Source organism: Bemisia tabaci, chromosome 3 (genome assembly GCF_918797505.1).
Source record: "Bemisia tabaci chromosome 3, PGI_BMITA_v3".
Lineage (NCBI taxonomy): Eukaryota > Metazoa > Arthropoda > Insecta > Hemiptera > Aleyrodidae > Bemisia > Bemisia tabaci.
This window is the reverse complement of record NC_092795.1, coordinates 61,812,410-61,827,026: the sequence shown is the minus strand read 5'-3', so window position 1 is coordinate 61,827,026 and position 14,617 is coordinate 61,812,410. Positions and strand designations below refer to the sequence as shown.

At 38.8% G+C, this 14,617-nt stretch overlaps 1 protein-coding gene and 1 long non-coding RNA gene across 5 annotated transcripts in view; one reads left to right on the top strand and one right to left on the bottom strand.

Annotated features, from left to right (window-relative positions):
* LOC109034480 (uncharacterized) overlaps nt 1-14,617 on the top strand; it is an 84,320-nt gene that overhangs the window by 54,810 nt on the left and 14,893 nt on the right. The gene's annotated exons all lie outside the window — the stretch shown is intronic.
* On the bottom strand, nt 4,658-14,436 carry LOC140224340 (uncharacterized). Its single transcript, XR_011899638.1, has 2 exons — nt 10,749-14,436; nt 4,658-9,115 (listed from the first exon to the last, which is right to left on the bottom strand). It is a non-coding gene; the product is annotated as an uncharacterized lncRNA (long non-coding RNA).

The following is a 14,617-nucleotide window of genomic DNA, read 5'->3' as shown; positions in this document are numbered from 1 at the left end:
TATTGCATATCTGCCGTTTTGAAGGGGATTTTTAGACTCACGTCAAGTTGAATGACTAGCGCTGCGGGTGCAGCGAGTCGATTGTTGAATCGTTATCGAATGACCTTGATCGATATATTGCATTGTGAAGATAGGGAGTTATCGATCAAACTAATTCGATAACGATTCATCAATCGAGGCGCAGAGGGAGTTTAGAATATCCGATTTCTAGCGTTTCGCTTTTGAAAAACGGCCTCTATAGTATTATTATAGCACAAAATACAATGACATGAGCTGTCCAGGGTTTTTCCTACCTAAGAAAACCGGGAAACCCCAGGGAATGGAATTTTGACGGAAAACGCAGGAAATTTGACGCTAACTCTGAATTTTGTCCTTTTTCACATATTTTTGAACATTATTTAGGCCCAACATTTTTTTTGGAATCGGATTGTGTGGTAGTGAAGTGAAACAAGAAGTTTTAAAGTCGGAGGTTGGCTTTTTAAGGTCGTCAGCCATCAGAACTTCGGGAGGATGATTGTGTCACACCGCGAATGAGCTGCAAAAGAGTATTTTATGCAACCGATCACTGAAAGTACAGCTACAGGAAAACACAGGGAAAATTAAGTCAAAATAAATTGAAATCCTGGCTGTCATATTCCCAAGTAGCACAGATAGCAATCAATTGCTATCACAAAGTAAAATGAATGCTTGTGCATCGGAGTGTTGTGTATTTTGCCTATCTACTAATTGAAGGAGCGCCTTCTATTGAAATTTATCGCAATACAGGGTTCCCAGCGATCTGGAAAACCTGGAAAAGTCAGGGAAAAAAAATGGCCTGGAAAACATGGAAAAGTCAGGGAATATGCTCCAAAAGTCTGGAATTTTTTCAAGTACTGAGAAAAAAAATTTAATAAGTAAACAAATAAAAATAAAAGAATTGTGTGTGTGTTACTACCAAACCAGCACATATTTTGTCGGCGTTTAGCCGAGGGTAAAACCCTCGTTTCCACCGTCCACCACGAGGAGGAACCGACATCAGACGGCAACGCTTCCATCGTCCAACTTACAACTCCCATGGCATTACGTTAATTTGAAATTCAAAATTTTGAAGAAATTTTGAAGAAATTGAGAAGAAATTTTAAAAGACAAAGGCATGGGGCTCATGCCTTTGTTTCACTCGAGATCGGATACCCTATAGCCGGTCCGGACCGACCAGTTTCCTCCTTAAGATCTCTTCTCCGTTCTGCTTTTTTCACACGGACTCCCGCGCGAACGAAGCACAACGGATCTACTCAGTTCCTACGAGATCAGAGGTTTAGTCGAGTGAGATTTAGTAAGGATAACCAGTGACCTCTTCAAGATCTCATGCCATGAAGAGTTGGGTCGGCGTTCTGGGCGCACCCTCACTCACAACAGTGAACAATTCGCCAGTGACCGAATGCAGGGAACTCCTCTACCACCGTGCGATCCAGCAGTGAGACAACAAACTCGTAGCTGGATACTCTCTACAGAGATAGAGATTGCTGAAACTTTGTCCGGCTTGTTCGGCCCAGGAGAACAGAATACCCTGAGCCACGAGACCCCGGGACTCTCGTGAAGTATTCGGCTCGTCCTGCATCAAAACCTACTTCAATCTGCAACATCGCCTCAACCACCAGCCCGTTTGAGAGGTGTCCGACCCTCCGGTTCCGACTTTGCCTGGTCTAAAGTGTCCCGGGGGGGATGACGGCTTTAGACTTAATGCGCAAGCATCGGCAGATACCGGAGGTTGACCAGTACAGGATTGCCAGGCTTCGATCGGTCACCCCTGCAATTGGTCACTGACGAATCGCGCAAAGTCGGTCACAGATCGGGATTTTCAGACCACTGTGTACCGGTTGATCCTTGCACCTCGCGGTTCAAGGATATGGCCTAACTACTATCAGTGGTCTTCTGAAGATCATCGTTCCCCTCATGTTCCTAAGGTTCCGCTTGATCTCTTCCGTAAGCCAGGGATATGGACTAACAACCAAGGTGTAAACAGCCCTGCCGAAGCAGGGCCCCGAGGTTCCGCTTGATCCAAGGCTGCAATGGATATGGCCTAACATCCAAGGTGTAACAGCCCTGCTGCGCGCGAAGCAGGGCACCGAGGAAGTGGTTGATCCATGCCCGAGCGTATTAGGGATATGGGCTAACAACCAAGGTAATAACGTACCAAGGATGCGCTTGATCCTACATAGCTCGTTACGATGTGTGAAGAGATATGGGCTAACAACCAGAGGCGAGGGAGGGTGCAGAATCACAACAGGTTTGCCGGCGTTTGGCACGGGTCAGAGACCCGCTCCAGGTCCACCACGAGGAGGCTCCGGCACCAGACCCTTTTCTCTCTCTTCTCACGTTTCCTCTCGCTTTTCCTCTCGATTTTCTTCTCACTTTTCTTCTCGCTTTTCCTCTTGCTTTTCTTCTCGCTTTCCTTCTCGCTTTCCTTCACTACTATCCTTCTCGCTTTCCTTCTCGCTTTCCTTCTCAATTTCCTTCTCAATTTCCTTCTCGCTTTCCTTCTCGCTTTCCTTCTCGCTTTCCCTCTCAATTTCCTTCTCGCTTTCCATCTCGCGCTTTCCTTCTCAATTTCCTTCTCAATTTCCCTCTCACTGTTTTACTGTGTGCTTTCACTGTTTTATTCTCTTTTATTATGTTCTCTCTATTCTTCTCTTCCTCTTCTCCCATGTCTCTTCTTTTCTCTCCTCTCTTTTCTTCCTGTTCTTTCTCTTATCTTCTTCCTCTTATCTTCTTCTTCCTCCTCTTTCTATTCTTCTCCCTCTTTTCAAACTTTGATTTTACCCTATACGAAGAGGTACTTTCACGAATGAGCCGTAAATAGTAGTTTTTTTATCGTAGAATATAGTCTATTTGATCCCCAGGGAATCTAGTAGCCAGTAATAGACTTCTAACAGTGCTTCAGAAGACAAACGCACACTCCGTCACCGAGACAGAGAATTGACGAAGGAAGTGATTCGGTCACTTCATTCGAAGTTAGGAAAAGTCTCAAAATGGTGAGCATTAGAAAAATGTTGAACATCTTATTTATAATCAAGAATCTCATTCCTAGACAAAATTCCTGAGGACAGAAGAACTTGCGATCCCAGTGGCGTGGCGTGAATTGCGATATATCGATTGTTATGCCATTTAAATCCATGGTAAAAAAACCCGCTACGAACACCCTGTTTATCGATCCTTTTCCATAGGTTTAAATGGCCGATAAACCGATATATCGCAAAGCGCGCCACGCCACTGCACGAGCCGTCCATTTTTCATCATTTATTCCGGTAGAAATAACGTTGAATCAATAAGAAACTCAATGAAACACAACTACACCGAAACACACTCGTTCATCATATGTATGAACTGATATTAATCAAAATTAATCATTTATCGTCTCAAACTGTGTTTTTTGCTAAGTCCTGACGACGGCTGAGGCCGAAAAGCTTCGACTATTAAGTTCCTGAATTTCAAGTTAACGTGAGTTAACAGTTTATTTTAACCCATAGCACTGGCTACCCAACAAACCAAAAAATACACAAAAACTACTACTATAATGTTGTAAATCAACACTTTCAATACAAATTGTCATTGAAAGAGCAAAATTGACCAAGACGGATTATAAATATTAGTCGTAAAACAGTAACCTCAGGCGGAATTTTTTTCGTTTTGCAAAACAACCTCTAGTATAGCAATAATGAAAGTTTTGGTGGTTCACTTGCCTCGGCACAGCAAAACTAAACTTAAGAGAGCTCATCGTTTCCCGCATGAAAGAACGTAACTTCATTTCAATGTTGCCAAATATCCCCTCGCAAATTGCATATTAAGTAGGAGGATCTTGAACTTTGCTAACTGGAAATTTCATTGATAATTTTCCCCGAGATTTCATGCAAAATTAAAATAAAAATTACACAGGCACATTTTCATTAATTTGTTTTACAAAGTTGTGCCTGAAAATTGCACAGGCATAACTTTGTAAAATAAATTAATTGTTTGAGTCAATTTGGTGACCTTGGAATGGAGTTACATTCCTTCGTACGGGAGACAAGTTTTACATTTAAACGTCTGGTCAGTTCTACTTATATGTGACAGACGAGGGTTAAATGGACTACATTTTGCAATTAGGAACTAAAATTTCTGGCTCATCTTTAAAAACACTTTTGTGCATCGGGAAACTAATGGCTCATAAGTTATTTCTAAACTGAGTCAGAAATTATAGTTCCCAATTGCAAAATGTGGTCCAAATGAGTCTGGAGGCTATTGGAGCGGAGGAAAACTTATTATTCATGTGGAAGCTACCTTTCATAACAATATGCCGGGCCCCTTTTACTAGTGACCAGATCTGTAAGAGGAGACCTATCTTTCTGGGGACAAAATTCCTTTACTCAGGAAATTTGATCCTAAATCTCAAAAACTGTCGTGAAGCTTGAAGACAAAAATTCCTAGGTTGTAGAAAAATGTTGTTCATGTGTTCGCAAAAAGTTAAGAACAATTTTCTCCCGGAGGAGAAGCTCTTTTTACACAGATCCACACACAAATGGACTGCATTTTGCAATTGAGCACTAAAATTTGTGTCTCAAGTTTAGAAACAACGTAAGTACCCATAGTATCATATGCACATAAGTGTTTTTATAGATGAGCCAGAAATTGTAGCTCCGAATTGCAAAATTTAGTTCAAATTAAGTAACGTTGACTCAGACCGCTCTCGGCGCTCTCTGCTCAATCTTCACCAGATTGAAGGCAAGAAGGAAGTAAAGCAGTCGATAACCTAACAAGGTTTAACAGTTAATTTCCACCACGACGCACTTTTAGACCCCGGCTCGTCAAAAATTCTTCCAAAGACACGAGGCACTCTGGAAATTCATGAATAATCATCCAAAATTGTTACATATTGTTACTTTGCTCTATGATGACCCATGTCTCCAGTAAAAATCTTAGCTTGAGGATACGTCTGGTTTTAGAAATACAGCGTTGACAAGTTTCCATATTTAAGCTTTAAAGATTATCGTATTATCAAGTATCTTACTTTCTGTAAACAACTGTCATTGGATGTTTCATGATATTTTAAGACATTTTATCAACAGTCAGTGTACATTTTTCTAAAAAAATACGTTAATAATAAATAATTTTTCTACGTTAATGCTGTTAATTCTGTTGATACAACGTTGCAAACTTGACATCACAGACCTATAAAAATGCTCATTTTGTTCCGTTTTTGAATTAAAAAACGAACTTATTGACCACCTAAAGGTATGATAATGTGGTTTAGCTGAAATTCTATGATAAGATTAGTCTTGTGTAAAAGTTTTACCGCGAGTGTAAGTATAGATTTAACGATACAGCGTTGCAAAGTTTATGTATATAAGCTTTAAAAATGTTTTTATTTTTAAGTTCAGTGTTTGTTTGTTTGTTTGTTTTTTTTTTTTTTTTTTTTTTTTTTATGAAATAAACCATTTACGTTATCTGCAGATGTAAGATTGATTTGTAGTGATACAGCGTTGCCAAGCTTACAATTTTGAACTCAACGAAATATGATTTTTTTCAACATTTTTTTTCCAGTTTAAGATAAAATCAATGGGTATCATCCCTCATATCAAGCCAAAATATCAAGGTCTGATGTCTGTTCCAAGTGACAATTGGTTTTTGCAATAATACTTTCCCCAAGTTTATTCACAATTCTCTCCAAGCATAAATAATAGACGATTTTAAAATAAAGATGCTTCCAGTAGTTCTTTGATTTTGCTTATTTTTTTATTTACATTGACATTTTTTTCTTTCAATTTTATATGACTTTCTACCGTACATTATTTTTCATTTTTTTTATTTTTGTATTTTTTATAGTTTTTTATCTTCTTCCTTCAAAATATTTTATTCATGTGATGCTTCAGTATCAGTCCTGTCTTGCCTTCAAATCTATAGAAAACGCCTCAACATGATGCCAATTTTAAACTTTCACCCTCCAAAAGTCATATTTAAATAATTTTAAAATTCTTTCTTAAGGAGGCGTCTGGGTTTTTTATACATTAACGCAACAGTGATTTAAATATTCTATTTAGGTTTTAAATTATATTTTATTGTTTTGTTGGTGTATTTATTATTTTTCGTTCATTAAATTTACTTTGCATTTTTTTTTTTTTTTATTATTTTATTTCTTTAATATTTTCAAAATCTTCCATTCTTACGTTCAACATACTCAGTTTTTTAAGGCATAATGAATGTATCGTCTGTATCAAGATTTATTTCTACTTAAAAAAACCCAAACGCCTCCATATTCTATGTTAGTTTCTTCATTACACCTAAAAAAGGTTGAATTTGCAACTAAGTCTAGGCAGAATATTTCAGATCTTGAAAGCAACGCTGATGCTGAATCATCCATTGTATTCCAAAAATCCTCTGGAATTACATTTTAAAGTAAAATAACTATTGGAAGAATCCTTATTTTTAACTAATTTTATACAATCGAATGTTAAAAGAAAAGCAGATAAAATTTGCAACGATGTTATTTTAATGCAATTGTCACCCAGGATCAACATAAAGCCTCCACATTTCGCTTCACACTATTAACCATTAACTCATATTGTATCTTGTCTCCAATACAATAACAAGAAAAAGTAGACATTTTCATAGATGAAAGATGTAAACTTTGCAACGCTGTATTGCCCAAAATTATCGTATACTGATTAAATCTATGCTATACGTCTAAACTTTGCAACGCTGCATTGCCTAAAATTATCGTATACTGTTATAAATTTTACTATGAGTCTGCGAGTATCTCTAATTGTATATTTTATGTCTCAAATACTGCTACAAAATACAAAACTATAAAAAATGGGTATTTTTAAAGGGCAAGAATGTAATTTTTGCAACGTTGTACTGCTATTAACGGCTCATCCACAATTTGAAACTTTTACTACGGATTTTCTTATAATTTTTCAGTTACGCGTCATGTTTACTTGAAACTTACATTACTTGTTACTTACATTACTTTGAAATTGGCTTTTGGAAGAAATTCTTCAAAAATATGAAGATTTTTAAGACTCAAACATGCAAACTTTGCAACGCTGTAGCTCCAAAACCAATGGCGTGGCGTGAATTGCGATATATCGATTGTCATGCCATTTAAACCTATGAAAAAGGATCGATAGACAGGGTGTTCGCAGCGAACACCTTAATAATCGATTCTTTACCATAGCTTTAAATGGCATGAGAATAGATACATCGCAATTCACGCCACGCCACTGTCCAAAACCAAACGTATCCTCAAGCTAAAATTTTTACCGGAGGCTTGTCTCATCATAAGGTTTCATTTCGGTCACGTACGAATGAAATCCCCGGGTTTCAAAAAAGGTCGCTCCTCTGACATAAGGACGTATCTCACTTTTCACATGAACCGCAGAAAGCATGGATTTGAATGTGACCCAGGGCTCACGAGGAAATTGAGATTCGCCCTTTCGTCAGAGGAGCGACGAAACGGGGCCACTCATTGGGAGGCTTTTTAATCTATTTTCCTCCCTCAATTCGTCGTTACCTCCCACGAAAGAACATAACTACATTTGGATTACATTTTGCAATAAGGAACCACTATTTCTGACTCTTCCATAGAACCACCGTTTTGCACAGGGAAACCGATGGCATATGCGTTGTTTCTAAAATGAGCCAGAAATAGTGGTTCCTTTTTGCAAAATGTGGTCCATTTCATTGTTGCCAGATTTCGCCTCGTAAATTTGAATTTGTAAAGGAAAATGTTAGGTATTAATTGTACATTTCACTGATTTTTCCGCTGATCTCATGAAAAACGAAAATAAATTTTGGATAAAGATTTCGCTTTCTCGTGTTTGTGAAAAATTGAATTCTTTGAATCAATTTGACAACCTTGGAATGGAGTTACGTTTCTTCGTCCGGGAAATGACAAAAAATGAAGCTGAATCCTGTCGTAGCGAATTCAGTGAATAGTTTACTCTGCAGAATCTTGGAAAAATAAGACAGTTTCAAGGCATTATGTTCCGTAGTTCTGCAGTATTACAGAAACAGAACTTCAGGAAAAACTAAGCACCGTCAAATCGTCGCTCCTCTGACGTAAGGGCGTATCTAGATTATTGCATGAGCCTTAGAAAGCATAGAGTTATACGGAGCACAGGGGTCACGTAGAAATCAAGTTACGCCCTTACGTCAGAGGAGCGACGAAATGTAGTTAAGTTGATTCTACCTAAAATCGCCCGAATGATGACAGCGGCGATGATCAGCGTTGAGGAAGAATGAGGGGCTTGTAGGACAAAGCGCGTAAGTGCAGTTTTTGCTACCTCGAGAAATATGTGTTTGAAGTTTTGAAATTACATGGATCCTTATGGCGGAAAGAAAATTCAAACTGACTTTTTGAAGCTTAAAAATTGAAATTTGAGAGGGAATTTTTCACAAAGTATGCACTAAGACTAGTTTTACTTGAAATCATTAAAATCTGAACTTTTTCCAAAACTGCTTTTATGCGCCTTGTCCTCCAAGCCCCTCAAATATTTTAGCAGCCCATTTCAAAAATTGAAATTATTGACGGTAACCGATTCATTAGAAGTTGAGGTGATTCGATGAACGCCATATTTTGTGCCAGAACGACATGCGAAATATCGCGTCGATTAGTTTCATTTTTTCAGCTACTCGTCATTTTTCTCGAATTTTGAGATCTGAATTCTGTTGTCAGGAGACTAGAGCACTCGCTTACCAATTTTAACAATGAAATTCAACGTAATGAAGTCGTGGGTTTTTTTTATGAGACAAAATATTTCATTCGAATGCAGTATTTTTCCTCTATTTTCCTCACGCCTTTAATACTTTGAATTTGTTCATCAAAATCGGTAAGTGAATTATTTAGTCTCCTGACAATAGAATTGCGATATCAAAATTCGAGAAAAATGACGAGTCGCCGGAAAAATGGAACTAATCGATGCTATATATCGCATGCCGTTCTGTCACAAAATATGGCGTTCATCGAATCACCTTAATTTTCGAAATAGGAGGAAGCTTGAGAGATCTTACCGTGAAGAAGCGATGATCTGCAAGGTCAGGAACAGCTCTGATGCGGAGGGTGAAGATTTCCATCCTCGTTCATCCCCTTCTCGAATGTTGGCTGTAAAGAAAAAAATTAAACCCTTTTAGAGATAAATTCAACGTAACGCATTGTTGCACATTGTCTAGTATATGGAACAGCTTAACAAATAAGTTGAAATAATGTTGAAAAATAGTGGAATAAAACTGCTTTTTTTCTCACATAATGTATTCAATAATAATCAATTTTCAACGATTAAACATTTTCATATCGACGACTTAAGGAGATTTGATGGACGCCATATTTAGTGTCAGAAAGGCTTGCGATATATCGCATCTATTGGTTTCATTTTTTCATCTACTCGTCATTCCTCTCCAATTTTGAGATCGCAATTCTGTTGTCAGGAGACTAAAGCACTCGCTTACCAATTTTAACAAAGAAATTCAACGTAATAAAGGCGTGGTTTTTTTAGAGAGAAAATATCGCATTCAAGTGCAGTTTCGATATCAGTATCGAATGCGATGTTTTCTCTTTAAAAAAACCACGCCTTTAGTACGTTGAATTTCTTTGTTAAAATTGGTAAGTGAGTGCTTTAGTCTCTTGACAACAGAATCGCAATCTCAAAATTGGAGAAAAATGACGAGTAGCTGAAAAAATGGAACCAATCGATGCGATATATCGCATGCGGTTCTGACACAAAGTATCGCGTCCATCGAATCACCTTAAGTGTAGAAACACGCGTTTCCGTCTGCTACTCAACAGATTTTCTGTCATACTTCATTTTTTCTCGGGGGAACTGGTCTGCCTAATTTCTTTAAAACTTCCGTGATTTTTTTTCAATGTTTGCAGAATACTTTGTATAAATTTCAAGCTATGAAGTTTGCTTGTTTCTCTTCGAAAAAATAAAATAAAGGTGGAAATTTTATGACACCACAATAGAAATGAATGATTTTCCACTTTGGCCATCGATTTATGAAGACGTTAGGTACTTCGCAAATGCAAAAAATTGCAACACATTTCAATACGCTGAATACCTCGATAACTCCACTGATTGTGAATAAAATCTCGAGAAAATCAAAAGATTATCGCCCACAGGGATTCTCAAATTATATATCGATGGCCGAAGTGCGAAACCACCTATCTCCGTCTGCGACGTCCCGGACCTCCTGTTACACTTTATTTTTTCTTGGTAAAACTAGTCAACTTATTCCTTGAAAACTACCTCGATTTTTCCTCTCTTTTAGCAAAATATTCACGGGGAAAAAAAACACATTGGATCTAGAGTCCAGACTCTTAAAAAAACATCAACAAGAAAAAGTACTCTTGATTCAGTCAGAATCTAACTTAAATTAAAAACCAAGCCTCTTAATTTAAGCGGATTTCGTTTTGATTCAAGCAAAAATCCGATTGAATCAAGAGTATTTTTTCTTGTCAATGTTTTCAAGAGTCTGGACTCTAAATGCAATGTGGTTTTTTTCCAGTGTTCTGTGAAGATATCAAGCCCAACCGTCGACTTGATTTTCCTCGAAAAAATAAAATGGTAGCATAAATTTTACTGAAAATACGTGGTTTCACACTTAAGTCATCGATATTAAATGTACCACACTTCTCTCGTAAAAGAAGAAAAAATGAAAAAAAAAAAAAAAAAAAAAAAAAAAAAAAAAAAAAAAAAAAAAAAAAAAAAACATTTTGTTGATGACATCAAGCGACTTACCGAATCAACGCTGAGGAATATACGTGAGCAAAATGACTTCCGAAACTATATCCTCAAATCAAATTTCACAGAAATATCGATGAAAAGACACTACCTAAAATTCGCACGATGACAACCGACACGAGTGACAAATACTACTTCCACTTATTGTAAAACACGGCAAACTATTACACTGGACAGAAAAACTAGAGGCTCGCTGACGAAAACTTTCGGCGGATAGAAACTTCGGAAAGTAAGGCTGCTCAACTATTCACTGCACCTTCTATATTCACGGAATAATTCACAGAGAAAAATTTTAATAATAAAGTACCGAACACGAAAATAAATTACCGAACACGAAAATAAAGTACCGAACACGAAAATAAAGTACCGAACACGAAACTAAAGTACCGAGCACGAAACTAAAGTACCGAACACGAAACTAAAGTACCGAATACGAAACTACACTGATGGTAATACACTTGAAGCACACGACTATCACACGCGGTCCCGAGATGAATATATTTCCGATAAAATATACTTCCGATTAGATTATCCTCCTAGGGGTTGAGCTCAAGCTCAACCCCTACGGCTGCGCGACTTCGACTGACCAAAGTACCGAAAGTTCCGAGCCTTCGAGGTCTCCAACTTTTTCCTCGTTCTTCTCGAAAACAAAAGAGTGGCTTCGATTTCCAAAATATCCCTACATTTCGGGTTTCCCAGGTGAAAGGTCAGTGCAAGCACACAAAAGAAAATGTCTTCATTGAACTGAAAACTAATTGGATGTATTTCTATCAAACGGAACTATGTGCGTTAAGACATTAGCCCTGAGACCCATACGAATATGTCCATAACAGGGCTCACGTCATAATGCACATAGTTCCGTTTGATAGAAATAGTCCAATTATTACAATAATTAATGAGCTGGTACCTGGATTTCCCGGATTAATTCATCTCTCACTTTTCACAACTTTCCTTTTTTTGCTGAAAAGTAGTGCGATTTCGTCCATGAATTACAGAACCCATTTTTCCCGACCTTTGACTTCTCCTTCTCCCTTTGTCCTAGATGTCACTTACCTCCACCCCCCCCCCCCCCCGAAAAATTTTTTCATTACAAGCGTGCCTCCCTCTTTTGCGTAGGTGTGGGTCGTCACGAACCCTTGCCACGGGTGCATCACATATGAATTCAAGTGTTTAAATGACTCAAAAACAACATAAATCACATAGGAAAAATCTAGAATCCACTCCTCCTTCAAGGCAGCTCTTGATTGTAATCGACTCGGCTTGAATTCTGCCGTGCTAAGGAAGAACTCCGCATTAAAATTCGAGAGGTGCCAAGTTTCCATTTTTAAAGATTGTATTTTTTACGACATCCATGCATATTTTTCTTTTAAAATTACCGATATTTAGATTAAAGTGCGTGCAAAATCGTCTGAAAATTTCGGGGGAAAATATTCTGTATTTCGCGGTAAATAGGTCAGTCGCGTTGGTCACAAAATCGTGGTTTTATGCATGATCCTTGTAGTAGATCAGCTAAAAATAATAAGATCCGTCCAAACAGCAACTTGCTACGTTCAATATTAACCGAGATATCGCCCTTTGAAAAGTCTGGTTTTTGATGTCATCCATCGCGGTGGTGACACCCTTGGTTTTATTCACCTTGCTTTCATCCAAGTATCATGCTGAGTAAGCAGTGCATCACTGACTGATAAAAGCGAGGTGGAAGAAACCAAAGGTGTCACTACCGCGATGGATGACGTCAAAAACCGGACTTTTTAAAGGATGATACCTCGGTTAATATTGAACGTAGAAAGTTGCTGCTTAGACCGATCTTATTAATTTTAGGTGAACCGCAATAATCAAGCATCAAAACATGATTCTGTGACCATCGCAACTGAGCCAACACTGGAAAAAAACCACATTGGATCTAGAGTCCAGACTCTTGAAAACATTGACAAGAAAAAATACTTTTGATTCAATCAGATTTAAGCTTGAATCAAAACTAAATCCGCTTAAATTAAGAGGCTTGATTCTTAATTTAAGCTGGATTCTGATTGAATCAAGAGGACTTTTTCTTGTCGATGTTTTTAAGAGTCTGGACTCTAGATCCACTGTGTTTTTTTCCAGTGAATCCGGTTTTTGTCAAAAGAAACTTGGCAACATCTGAAGGCGCATACGCCGTTCTTCCTTAGCACGACAGAATTAGACACTAAGACTTGGATTTAATGTGCTAATGTCATGTTGCCTGGATTGTGCTTTGTAAAATCCTCTCGGACCCGAGCGTCCGATGCGTCTCAATCAAGATGATCAGGATGCATTTCCCCGAAAGGGCAATTGCGCCGACACGAATGCTCGAATGCACGATGCGATGACCGCCTCGATGAAGAGATTCTTTCACCTATAGCCATTCATCTCATCCTCATCTCGTACGCAGCATCCTGGGCTCCCGCCTTGCCAGATCGTCATAGACGTCGACCGTCATTTCGTCGCTCCTTTGACGTATGGGCGTATAACAATTTCCGCATGAGTCTTGGAAGCATGGATTTGTATGGAAAATAAAGCTCACGTGGAAATTGAGATGTGTCTTTTCGTCGGAGGAGCGACGATTTGATGCGTGATAATGTCTTGATTCGTCGATCCTTTGATGGAGGGACGTAAGCTCGTTTCAAGGTTGGAAAATTGATCAAGGAATTCGATTTTTCATAGAAATATGACCGGCAATGGCCTGATCATTGCAATTGATCGACAAAGTTAAAGATAAAGAAGACTAAGAAAAAATATAGCGATCCTATTGATTGAAACGGCCGATTATTGAAGACTGCGGTCCGCTGTCTAAGACAGGGAAAAAGTAGGATTCGCCAGGGAATGACAAAATGAACGTATTTCTACCAAACGGAACTATGTGCATTAAGACATGAGTCCTGAGACCCATAAGTGTATGCGCATTACAGGGCTCACGGCATAAATTCAGGGTTCCCAGCCATCTGGAAAATCTGGAAAAGTCAGGGGGGGAAAAAAGGGCCTGGAAAACATGGAAAAGTCAGGGAATTTGCTCCAAAAGTCTGGAATTTTTTCAAGTACTGAGAAAAAAAATTTAATAAGTAAACAAATAAAAATAAAAGAATTAAAATTGAAATTGCAATCCCTTCGTTGTATTTTGAATTTTCCGCCAACTCATCCTCTTTATCGGCATTCGGAACGAATCGGAACTACTCGGAAGTGTTCGGTGGCTCCCCCATATAGAGTACATAGAGTCGTAATGTAAATGGGAGAGCTGGCGCCATGTTCTGCTCGACGAATTCCGAGCCCGGTGTGCGCCGAGTTCGGGTCGCTTTTTCGATACATTTTCGATCCAAAATGGCGGTGTGGAATACGTGGTAATCCCTATCTCCTCTGTTGTTGTTGTTGTTGTTGTTGTCATCGGATGGCCGGGTACCCGTGTATCGCAAACAATCGATTATGTATCGAAAAAGTGACTCGGCGTCACACAGGAGTCTCGAAATTCGGGACATGGAAAATGCTTAAAAGTGGCGCCAGCTCTCCCACTTACATTAAGACTCTATGTACTCTATGGGCTCCCCCTGCAGGTCAGCCATAATGATGGGGGCATCTTGTGCGACCGGTTGCGTCTAATGAAAAAAGAGATCGCAGGAGCTAGCCACTCCTCTTCACTCCTCTTCGACAGAGGCGTAGGAAGGGGGGGCCAGGGGGGCCTGCCCCCCCCCCCCCTAGAATTGGAAATAGTATCCCCTCCCCCCCCCCCATCCCAGAAATTCTGGATGTTGCACAAAGACCTTCTTCAACGGTAAGTCTCTGTCGCCGTGGCCCGTGAGAGGATGCCTATAAATAGAAAAACCTGTTGAATGCAACCATTTCAAAGTATTTTAACC